The sequence below is a fragment of the Pongo abelii genome, chromosome 13 (genome assembly GCF_028885655.2).
Source record: "Pongo abelii isolate AG06213 chromosome 13, NHGRI_mPonAbe1-v2.0_pri, whole genome shotgun sequence".
NCBI classification, from domain to species: domain Eukaryota; kingdom Metazoa; phylum Chordata; class Mammalia; order Primates; family Hominidae; genus Pongo; species Pongo abelii.
The window spans coordinates 117,740,327-117,752,945 of NC_071998.2; the positions used below are offsets into that span (position 1 = coordinate 117,740,327).

The 12,619-nt window shown below is 45.8% G+C and overlaps 1 protein-coding gene and 1 pseudogene across 3 annotated transcripts in view; both read left to right on the forward strand.

Annotated features, from left to right (window-relative positions):
* MVB12B (multivesicular body subunit 12B) overlaps positions 1-12,619 on the forward strand; it is a 179,347-nt gene that overhangs the window by 96,761 nt on the left and 69,967 nt on the right. The gene's annotated exons all lie outside the window — the stretch shown is intronic.
* Positions 3,511-3,588, forward strand: LOC112135028 (small nucleolar RNA SNORD116; annotated as a pseudogene).

A 12,619-nucleotide genomic window follows, 5' to 3' on the forward strand; every position in this document is an offset into this window, starting at 1 on the left:
CCGCAGCTTTGATGAGGTGTTGTCTGGGTTCATTTCAGCTGTTAGTTTAGCAATACCAAGGTAACAGCCTCAAGACACAGGGGAAGCCATTCAGAAACTTCCTGTTACATTTATGTAAGTGGCAGTCAATTGGATTTTATCTTCCAAACAGAGGTAGTTGAGGCTACAGCCCACGGCAGCAGGCAGTTTCAGGCCTCCTCAGCGGCTGCAAGCACCAAATTGCTCTGCCAGGGTCCAGGACCGCTTTGTTGTATTGCTGCCAGAAATACCCTGCAGGACCTGCTGGCTCCATAAGGCCTGCAAGCTCAGCACTGGGCAACTATGGTGCAACTGGGAAGCCTGCCCGCCCACCCACTGGCAGCCTGCCTGCGAGTCGTTCTGGCTAGAAGGGAGCAGAGACCACCCCCCTCACCCCCATATGAACAGTATTTGGCACTGAGTGGCCTATCTCAGTTTGGTATTGTGAAGTTAGGGTTTCCAATGGTTTCTTCCAAAAACAGTTAAGGCAAAGTGTGCCCCAGGCCCTAGCCCTTGCCCAGTACCGATGCCTTGATAGCTGGAGTTCTGCTGATAATGAAATGAATCATCAAACCATTCTGCCTCTGAACTGGCCCTGGCACAGGTTCACTGCAGGCTTCAGGAGCTGAGCCTTTGGTGCAGACTCCTGGCGGGCTCTGTGTCCCTCCTGAAGACATTCGATTACTGCTCCCTTAGTGTTCCATCCCTTCCTAAGATAAGTAGGTTTCAAAACAGTGTAATTAGAAATTTGAAAAACAGCCCACACTTAATGTGTATGTATGGTTGTTAAAGTATATTAACTTTTAAATGTTTTCTCAGTGGCATACCTGCTAGTAGATTCCTTTTCCTGTATCTTTCACTAAGACAGTTGGCTCCCATCATGCCTGCTAAGGGTGAGACGTGGCACAGAGTTGCAAGAGACACCAGTGGAGACGATATGTAGTCCCATCCCTGGCACAAAGCAGTGCTCATGATGTGGTCATGGAAGGAGGGAAGGAAGAGATGAAGGGAAGCATTTAGCCTCCTGTCTGCCTTGCACAGGAGTACTCTCCCAAACCCCTGGGCCAGGTAGTCATCCTCATTTTGCTGCTTGAATGCCTGTGGTGTCTGGGACCACCACCTCCAACCAGCCTACCCATACCTGTGAGATCCTTCCTCATTAAGTGGGGCTCTGTATTCCTGTTCTTTCACATCCACCTAGCAATTTGAGATACTGTGCATTCTGCTGACCAAAATTTGCCAGCTGTTCTACACGGTCCAGTCGTATCTCTCTCTTGCCCGCAGAAGTGGGGTGAGGAGCTCTTTCTAACTCAGTGCTGAACTGCTGAGATGCTGGTGGCCTGTGCTCTGCTCTCTTGTACCCTAATCGAAACGGCCACAAAGCCGGCATCCATCCTCACACTTGTCCTAGCAGTATCTCCTAGAAAATACAGATGTGCAAAAAGATTTATCCACAAGGATAAGCACTGCCACTTCTCAAAAATAATACTTCAAGACAGGAGTGGGAGGTGGATAGATCTTAAATGCCCCAAACAAAGACGAATGCTTAAATTACAAAACATCCATACAGTAGCCTTAACTTTTCAGCCATCTAGAAGTGATGACTTAGATTAAAAGATATATATGAACATTGTTAAGTGGAAAGAAAAACAGGTAATAAGTCAGAATGTGCAGAGTGATCTCATTTTAACAATTACATCTAAGCTGGGAGTGGTGGCACATGCCTGTAGTCCCAACTGCTCGGGAGACTGAGGACGGAAGATCCCTTGAGGCCAGGAGTTCAAGGCTGTAATGTGCTATTATGATGGCCTTTGGAAATAGCCGTGCACTCCTGCCTGGGGAACATGGATCTTGTCTCCTTAAAAAAATTAATTAATTTTTTAAAATTAACAAAAAATACATCTGAAGGTCTGGAAAGGTCCACACCTAAGTGTTTATGGTGGTTTTCTTGGGACTTTCATCTTTTTTTGGCCTCTTTGCAGTTACTCATTTTCCATAATAGCACGTGTTGCTTTTGTAGTAAGAAAAAATACAGACCTGATGTGAGTGTGGCATGTCCTTGGTAAACCCTGCCGGCCTGCAGGATCACCATTTTCTCCTGAGCACTCATGAGCCTATGCTTTCAAAGTTTACTGCAGAGCACTTCAGACCACAGATCAATAATTTTCTTATTGTCCCTTTTAGAAAATACGATTTTTTTTTCCCTGTTATACAGTCCCCTGAAATCACCTGTTCACTCGAGTTCCTCAGAGATCACTGTCTGTAATTCCAGCACCATCCTTTACGTCCTGCTGGCCCTCTGGATGTGGACTGGGCGGGCAAGCAGCTGGCTGCTCGAGCCACCTCCTTGCCTTTCTTGCTCTTCACGTCCCCCATCATTGTGTCACTCTGTAGGGTCTGAAGATGGTTTTCCCTAAAAAGATAAAATGATGGTCGCTTGGCTTGGCTCACTCTGTTGTCCATCTGGGTTAGGGTTGGCAAACTAAAGCCCATGGCCCAATCCCATCCACGGCCTGTTTTGTATGACCTGCAAGCCAAGGATGGTTTTAATATTTTTAAATAGTTGGACAAAAATAAAAAGAGTAATATTTAGGGACATGTGAAAATTACATGAAAATCTTTAGTGTTTGTAAATAAAGTTTTATTGCAACACAGCCAGGCCCAGTCCTTTACAAATGGTCCATAGCTGCTTCACATTCCAATGGCAGAGTTAGGTGTGTGCAGGCAACACTGGATGGCCAACAAATCCTAAATATTTACACTCTGGCCCTTTACAGAAAACATTTTTGCCAACCCCCAGTTAGGGTCATCACTCCTAAGCCATGGGTGCTATTCATCCTTACTCTTTCTTGCTCTAAACAAAATATTTAAAAACAACCTTTTTTGATGGTTCTTACCTTGCTGACTGTAGCTTTCCTGGCGCTGGTCTCACTGGTGTGACCCCTGTAGCTTTGTGCCTTTGGTTTTTCGAACATGCCTTTAAGATCTTACATGCCTTTAAGATCTTACCTCTTTGGAGGGCCCTCTTCCGGGTCATGTTGATTTCTCTAGGTTCTACTCCAACCCCACCCGTGAGTTTCCTGGTCAGGACTCTTAGTGGCTGTTACTTTTCTTAAGAACATCTTATCTTTCCTGAAAAGTCTTCTATTTTAGTCCCAAATGGTGGCACCCTACCTTTTTTTTTCTTGGAATTTTTTATATGTTTAGATGTCTGCCCATTCACTCATTTCTCTTTCATCTATTCCAGAAGGATTTAAGGTAGGTCCAAAAAGACATACGGCCAAATGAAAGTGGAAGTGAGGAAACACAAGCGAATGGAAATAGGATAGAAAGTAGGTGTGGCTGTGTGCAGGGGGATATCTAGATTAGGTTCTGAGGCAGAGGGCTGTCCCTTAGGGATAAGAGAGAAACAAGCTAGTTGCTTGGGAAGAACTGAACTATTCTCTTAAGCCCGAAGAGCTGTCCTTCCTCATAAACAGGGCCCTGTGGGTCAGCGCTGACTCCCACATATGCATTCCTTAGAAGGCTGAACAAAATGAGCAAAAAACCTCTACTGCCAAAATGAGTGCTTTTGTTTTCTTTATTTCTTTAGTTCTGCACTTTCCCACATTATTGCCACATGAGTGTTAATCCTATGGATACATATTAAAGCTAGCAGACGTCTCAGACAACACTGGACATGAATGAGAGAAATATAAATATTTACCACCAGGGCGGGGGGAGGAGGGCTCCATAAAATGCCGTAAACAACGTAACAATTGCTTTTCAATGATTATAACTGTAAGTTTGATAAGAACAGCTTATACATATATATATATATCTCCATGTATTGGGGGGACACCTACTTGTTTGAAATGAACTTAAAATGTCTGAAAGTTGAGTGAGATGTTTCTTAAGAAATGTTCTTGTGGTGGGCATCACGCACCTTATGGGGCTGGAGACCTCGGGGAATGTCAGGAAAGACAGATCTTCCCCGACCCCCTGCCCAAACCTGCTACTCACAGCTGCACCAGAGGCTTCCTGTAAGGAGAGGGGCCACCAAGGAGAGCACAGTGTGGCTTTTCTAACCTAGGAGGGTTTTTTGTCTTCCAGCAGGTTTTGCTTAACAAACGGGACCGTGGGATGGGAAACTATACCATCCTATTCTTTAGTTGTGTTTGTTGTTATAATCTGATTTCTATCTCCAAGTGCACAGTTTTTAACCATAGAAAGCTTATTTTTCTCTTTTGAAAAAAAATTGACATAGTAAAATTAAGCAAACACCTATTAAAACTGGCATATAATAAGACCAAAAAATCTCAAACACCCCATGAATGCAGGGTGAGCCACAGTGCAGAAACTCCGCAAAGCCACACAGTGCGGTGAGCTGCGGGGCTAGGATTGCTTTCCTCTTTAGGACCTAGACAGGTTGGCTCACTGACATCTTCATTTATCCATCAGCATTAGGCTGACTATAAAAGTGAAGGGGGCACACAATTGTCCCAGGACAGAAGCCGTAACCTGAATCTGTCCTGGCAGACTTGGGTGTATTGGCCACTCTGCCTTCAGCTTTTTTTTTTTTTTTTTTTGGTTTTCTTTTTGATTGCTGGAAAAGCCAGCTTATTGCCCTCCACAGCTGTTTGCTTTTTAAAAACCAGCCCCCCTTTCAGGATGTTTGACACCAGGAAAGATGTCGGTGTGGTCAAGTCAGTGTCCATCATCTCATCAGTTTGGATCATGACCCCTTGTACAGAGAGAAGGAGGATTTTATCTGTAACTCAGAACCGTGGGTGAGCCATGTAGCTCTGACATTGGAGTAGGAAAGCATGAAGCAATTAAAAATAATTAATGATTTCTGAATATCAGCCTTCTCCATGCAGTTTTAATCTAGTCCTCATTTAAATTGGAAGATGGACATTTAATTATCAGTATTATGAAATTCATGATTTATATATTTCATCCAACTGGATAAAATTTCTGCCACCAGCTTTTCATCTTATGATGAAAAAAATGTGTATCTTACAGTGTGATCATTTAAAAACTCATCTACAGCATACCAAACAATTCCAAACATATTTTCCTTTCATTTGCAGTGATTACATGATTTCTGTCTCTCAATTAGGAAAAAAAAAAAAACTCACCCGGAAAATTGAAAATAAACTTAATACTTTAATGATCAGGAAGCACTGCAGGGTTGGGAAAATGAAGGGTAAAAGACTCAAACAATAGGGTGCTTGAGAAGTGCTGTTCTCTCCTGTGTCAGGTGTGCTAACACAACTGCTTGGCATGGTTTGATGCCGCAGAATTTGCATCCACATTCTGGGTGTGCTGTGTGCCTGTGGTTCTCCTTTTCCCTGTGCTCGGGTGAGTGTGTGTCCCTGTGCTCGGGTGAGTGTGTGGGCTGAGTGAGTGTGTTCCTGATAACCACCAAGGAGGGAAAGAGCCACTGTCTTCTGGTGCAAGCCCCTGAGTGGTGTTAGCCTCTGCTTTCACAGGGGTCCCTGTGGCCTTTGTCTTCAGTGGATATGTTCTCGTGGCTCGGGGTGGCATTGCATTTCTGACCCCGGCTTCCCTGAGGTTCTTCACTCCACAGAGGATTTTCATAATCACCGACAACTGGCTCAAGCGGTGGTGGGTGAGCGTATGGGAGGATTGCCCCAGATCTGAGACAGGAACATCAGTTTGGCACAGCCACTGATAATAGCATATGAGAAAATTCCTGAATGAAGTGAAAAGATATTTATAATAATTGTGCTTGAACCAAGGAGGAAAGAAGTCATTTTAAAGACAGATACATTTTTATCATCCCCTATAAGAACCCTTGTCTATCCATCTCCTCTTGCCCTGACTGACAACAAAATCAAGTATAAAGAAAAATAGAATAAGAAAAAGAAGAAATGAATGGGAGCGGATGGGGAATTGATCGCATGGTGTATTTGTATATCCTGATGTAAAAGGTGCGGCTGACAGGTGGCCAGGTTTGCTCTGTACACAACCATGTGTGTGCTGTCAGGCGCACGCACACTGCCTTGTTTCGATTGATGAATTGCCTGCTTTCTTGATTAAACCTTCCGTCACTTAAGAAACAAAAAGCCTGTGTTTAGATGGCAGAGTGGGACATGTCAAAAAAATCTGTCTCCTTTACCTTTGTGCAGATGTTGGGCACAGACTGTAACATGTATTATTAAAATGAATGTGGCATTTACTGTGCATTATTCCTTTCCTGGGAGAAAGGACTGTAAATTATATGCTAATAATAAGCTTTAACCCTTTCGAAATGCAAAAGATTTAAGAGTGCAAATATTCATGTAGGCCTGGCTAATTGGATGTGCTTTTCTACATCCACCACGGTGGCTGTGTCACTGAAGTTAATGAACAGCGTGTGCAGGCAGACACACAGGGCACTTGGAGAACTCCTGCCTCCTGGAGGTTTCCTGCAGTGCGAGTGCCTCCTCCAGGACTTCACAGAGAGATAGATCCTGAGAACCCTGAGCTGGGCTCTGGGTCATCTTACTCCAGATGAAATCCATGGTCAGGATCAGTTCCCCAGCAGGTCCTCGGGAGCTGAGTGTTAAGCGTGGGTCCTCTCTTCGCACACCTGCATTCTCACTTATGGGGCTGGGCCCAGGCCTTCTGGGCTGCGGTCTGGCAGGTATCAGGCTTTGGTGCCCAGCCCTTACTTGACTCTCTTCCTTGACCAGGCTTTTCTAGCCTCAGCCCAGTTGCCCAGGTAGCTGACTCATCTCTCCAAAGACCACCTTGGGCCCCTTGCTCCTCAGATCACACCTTTGTGCCCTACCACAGCCTGACTGCATTCATTCAGACCTCAGATCTCACCTGCCTGGTGTTGGGGCTGTCAACAACCAGCCCCACCCGTGTCCCACCAGCCTGGGTCGCTCCCTGTGTCCTCCTTGTGTTTGTCTTGTGCTGTGCTTGCCCCGCCACTCCAGCAGCTCAGATTTCACCACCTTCTCTCTGTCCCTGGCTCTGGCTCTGAAGGCCACTCCCAAGCTGCCTTTCCACCAGGTTTTTCGGATTCCCCTCCCACTGCTGATGCTCTCTCCTGGTTTACCCCATACTACTCGGTGTTGGAGAGTTTTCACCTGTGAGCACTTTGAGAGGGCAGAGACCATATTTAGAGAGGATGGAGGCTCCCCGCGTTTTTTTTTTTTTAATTGAGAAGGATGTAGGTAAACAAAGGCAAAGACAAGAGCAAGATTGTTCACTCCATTCACTCATCAGTCACCGAGAGCTGCCCTGTCCTGTGCTCCTGAGGCAAGCCTGCTGACCTGATAGGGCATTTGGGGTTGGAAGCATAGGGTCAGAGTCTTGGCTCTGACACATACTGGCCATCATACAGTGCTGCTGTGAGAAGTTGCCAAGGTTGCGCACTGCACAAAATATGTGACTAGCATCCTCTAGAGCTGTACAAGGACCCTGCACAATGCTACTTTGGGCAATGCTAGTATTCATACCTTTAAAACAATGCAGTAATGCCCATTTCCTTCCGGGATTGTTGTGAAGATCTAGGGTATGTAAGAACATTTTATAAACCAGGAAGCAGTGTAGGAATGTCACTTTTCTCCTTATTCACCTCCCCTGCAGGGATGTGATCGGAGAAAGAGCCCAAAGATTTGTTGAGAATTATCACATGGGACACGCTGGCTTGGGCCCAGCACGGTCTTCATCTTCTTAGCCGTGTGCTCCCTTATATAATTTTGATATATAAGATTACTTCTCAGAGTGCTCAGAGGAAATTTCTTCCTCAGTCCAGAGAAACTTGCAATAAAAGGCTCTCTGGCATGGCTCAGCTCAGTACCCCCTGGAAGCCGAGACATTCTGTCACGCATCACCACTTAGAAGTGGGCTATTTTCCATGGCAAGCAGCCCACGATCCCTTTCTTAAGAAGGTGACAGAATGATGGCTTGGGGGCAGGAAGGAGAGAAGTGCTTGGCAGCGTGAGGCTGCAACTTCTATAAAATCTTCCAATGTACCTTTGGTTTTTTGGAGGAAAAGTGCCTGCGGGGCTGATTTCTGCTCTAGGCTTTCATTTCTGCTTTTCCTGTGCCCCATGGGTAGGAAGAAGTTAAGACTTTTTCCAGTTAAGTCATCATGAAAAATAAAAATATTACTAAGTGACAGATATTTCAGTGCTCTTAAATAGGCGGCCACCTTCCCACTGTGCTTTCCTTCTCTTTTGGTTTTTAAGCATGGCAGAGCTTAGGCGGCACTGGTTTAATGGGCCACATCCCCTTCTTAACTTGGAAAAGGGTTAAATCTGTGGTCCAGGCAGCCGAGGGCAGCTGGATGAAGCAAGGTGGGAGCCCATACAGCTGGGTGCAGGCCCTGTCCCTCCCACCGACTGGCCGAGTGAGGCCAGCAGAGCACCCAGCCTTTCTGGATCTAAATTCCACATCTCTCCATATCAGCAATTGCAGTAACAATATCGATCATTTGAACATAGCAATAGGTCGGCTCATTCTTATGGGACGCTTCCTGTGCACCAGGCATTGTCTGGTGTCTAAGATGGAGGTGGTAATGCCCACCTCCCAGGACTTAAAGCTGTGTGGGAAGGAGGCTTGTATGTTCCGCAGCTTGAGATGACCCAGGCCTCGCAGTGGCCAGCAAATGTGCATTTACTGCCCCTGGACTTCACAGGTATTCTGTCCAAACACTGCCTTGACTGTAACGTTCCTAAACACATGAACACAGAAAAACCAATTTTCTGACACCTTTCTCCCTGTATGTTTATCTTCTTTGTCTAGTTTTTCGGCAGAAATATGCCCCCGTTTCCCCCTGATAATTCCCTTCCTTAGAGACAGCATAATTGTAGACTTGGCCAGAGAAATGCTGAAAACAAAGGGAACCCTCTTGAGCCCAGCCCTTCACCTGCTCTTAGCACTTCTTCAGAGGCTTACTCTGGAGTGAATGAAGTAGTGTGGTGACCAGACACTCCTGCCTAGAGGCAGCTTATACCAAATTAGCCTTTTGTTTCTTTCTCTACCTCTGTCTCTCTCAAAATAATAAACTCTCAGCTGAGAGGGGAAAATGATGAAGGCAACTTCTTTCATTGAATCACATTTAGTTGTTTTTGCTTTATTAAAATGGATTGAATTAATTAAATGAATGTACTGAATAATACCAGCCTTCCTCTTACTCACCCTGTGTAAGATGCATCATATGCACTTGCCATGCATTATGTTATTTAATCCCAACAAATCCTTAACCAAGAAAATCTTTTACAGATGGGGAAACTGAGGTCTTGAGAGCTTGTGATCAGCTCAAAGTTACACCTGTGGTACGTGGCAGGGCTGAGATTCAGACCCAGGTCTCTTTGACTGCAGACACTGAGCTCGAAACCACGGTACCGAGGATGCTTCTTTAGTACAGGTTGCGTGTGACCGTTTCCCTCCCCTCATCAAATTGAAGGTTGGAAATGGCACACAGACCTGGAGTGAATCGTGCTAGGACTAACTTGGTGTACTGGGCCTCAGCACTGTTTAAACTCTCACGTGCGCCCCTGGACAACCATCTCTGGGACCTCATTAAAGTGAGGCCTTTGACACTTGGCTGATGGCAATGCCGGATCCAAAGGACAAAAGGAATAGGGGGTGTGGCTCCCATCACTCTTGCTGGGCAAAACGGTGAAGGTGGGGAGCCCAAGGCCTCCTTACTTAAATGACCTTGGGCAAGGAACTGAACCCTTCTGTGCCTTTGTCTCCTTACCTGTAAAATGGGGGTGGCGGTGACCTATGGTGAAGCTTAGAACCATGCCTGGGACACAGAAAGTGCTACTGATGTGTTGCTGTGATTGTTGGTATCCACAGCCCTGCCCTCCCAGCCCCTTCTCAGATCCTTTCCCAGCCAGGAAAGGGGATACACCAGGTACCTCAAAGAACCTCTGCCTTCATAGTGGGGGCTGCACTGGCCTTGCTGCTATAAACCTGTGTCTGGGGGAGCCCTGGGCACTGGGATGTCTCTTTGTGGTGGCCTTCTCTTAGCCTGTAGTGATGGTGGGCAGCCCAAGCCCATCATTTCACTTATTGGGTCTGACCCCCAAGTGTTCTTCTCCCCTACTCTAGCTTTCCTGTTCCGTGAGTCCCTGTACCCTGCCCATGGGCAGGGCTCTAGTTTGAACTGATAATCACCTGTGTGCTGCCCTGCCTTTCCTGCTTGGAAGCTTTGTTCTCTAGATTGGGCCTCCTAAGAGCCATCCTCTCCTAAACCCAAGCCCAAGGTTACTGAGCCAGTACAGCCCGTGAGCATTCCTTGTGAGTATTCCCTGTGAGTGCTCCAGAATAACCCCCACCTGTGACCCAGTCGTTCCCAGCCCCAGCTTCCACTCCTGCCTGCTTCCAGCCCCTTGAGTCCTCCAGCTGCCAGCATTGCCAGGCTCAAGCATCTCTGAGTTAAGACAATAATGGCAGGGCATTGGATTCCGGTTTGGGGTAAACTCTCAATGGTCTGCTAAGGATGGACACAGGCGGTGCCAGAACTTGGGGAGAAGTTGAACAGTCGCACAAGCTTTGGTGATGAGATTTATCTTTCAGCTCTTACACAGTATGAGGGTCCCCCTTTTTTTGTCAGAACGAATGCATTTAACTGCAGACGTTAGAACAAAAGAAATTCTGATCTTTTTTAGAACAACGAAGCCACCTGTCTTGTTTGGACAGGGTACCTGAATCCAACTACTGTCACACAGTTGGTGTTTGTGCCCTGAATACTGAATGGCTTTTTCCCTCTTTTTATTAATGGCCAGTGATAGTCCTAAATGCATTTATGTTTAAAAAAAAATCTTCAGTCCTGCAGCCTGGAGTTTGGATGGAATATATTTATCACCTATCCCAGAGAATGAGGCTCTTGATTTCCCAGATTTGTCTTACAATTGTCTGTAAGACAATGAATGATGCAGAACTCTCCTCCAAGGTTGAAATCCTTTGTTAGAGAGCAGTTTCTTACACCTGACTTGTTTTATAGCATGAATGATCTCATGATCCACTGGCGAGGCAACATCCATAATTTTGAATGAGAGAGTAAAGCTTGCCTCGGTGGCCCTAAGCATCGCTTCTGGTGACACACTTAGAAGTCCTTAATCGCTTGCTACCTAGAGGCAATAAACGCACCCATCTTTATGTTCCATTGCCTGTGTGTTTACCTGAAATATGCCCTGCGTAGCAAAACGCCAGTTTCACTCCTGTAAGAAGGTCCTTGGCTCATGAATTACACGGCCCTCACTCACCCCTATTTTGCCAAAGGTGGTTGTGCCTTTTGTAGGCCCAAGATGTAGCTTCTTTGGCCAGGAAACCCCTTGGCTATTTATGCTTCTTGTAAAACTCTGGCCATTTGCTTGGTTTCCAAGTTATAAGAAAGGAGATCCATCTCTGGTCATCATGTGGAGCTCAGGGTTCATTCTGGAGGGCGGGATGATGACATCTCCTTCACTGGTGTGTGCCTGATGCCCAATGGCCAGCCCAGGGCCTGGCATACAGGAGATGTGCCATGACACTCGATGTTTCATTGATTCTGAAAGGACCTGGGTCTTAGAACCAGTTCACCCTTTTGTATCCACCGTTTCCAGCTACATTACTTTAGGCAGTTTATATAACATTGCAGTCTCTTTTTTTTTTTGTAATTTTGAATTATATTTTCTCTTCTGAATTTGAGGATTAGAGATAATGTACATGAAATACCCAGTGCCTAGTACCAAGAGGGCACTCCAGAAGCGGAGCTGCTATAACTGCCGTAAATAGTGTTATTCCAGGGAATTGCTGCCTATTATACCAGAAAGCACTGGTCTCATTCACCCTGCAGTGTGACCTCACCTAAAAGTCCAGCCGGGGATGGAGAGGGTGCAGCTGACAGAGGGAGCTCATGAATGGTGGGACCTGGCATGGCTCAGGGAAAATTTGGCGTAATAGAAGGCAAACCCTCCCTTCTGGTTCAGAAATGTGTAATTGCTGGAGATGTTAGCTTGCTACTGGGTAAAATGATTTTAAAGAGAGAACTTCTCAACATTTAAATCAGCCTCAATTTTCCATGTTCCTTTTCATCAAGTCAGCTCTGGTTTGAGAAGGGATCATATCGGCACTCAACCCTTTAAATGATTTTCCTTCTTTGCCTTTCTTTTTCTTTCTCTTTGGCCTTGGCTCCTTCCTTTCCAACCACTCCCCTCCCAGAACCTCTTATTTTAGCCAAAAAAAAAAAAAAGTTTCTTTCCTTGCTCCAGAATCACACCACCCACCGAGCGCATCATCTGGAAGTCCCCTGTCCCCGAGCTCACTTGCTGCCAGGCCGGCGGCCCCCAGAGGCTCGAAGGCCACAGGGGCATACCGTCTTTTCTCAGGGTTGGAGAGAGTAGATTAGACAACATCCTCAGATGTCCCGTCTCATGGCAGGTCACTGCCACTGTAAAGGGTGCGGCTGTAGATGCGGGGGGACTGCTTGTTTCTTCAGGCTACATTTTCTAAAAAGAGATCTTACCTTTTCTTTGGATTTAATGAGGACAGACATTTTAATCAGAGGTTAGACATTTATTTTTGCAAACTATTGTTTTGATTCATCATTTTTGCAGATAATTAAATGGTTCAGTTGGCACAGTATGTCTACTTTATTAAAACAGGT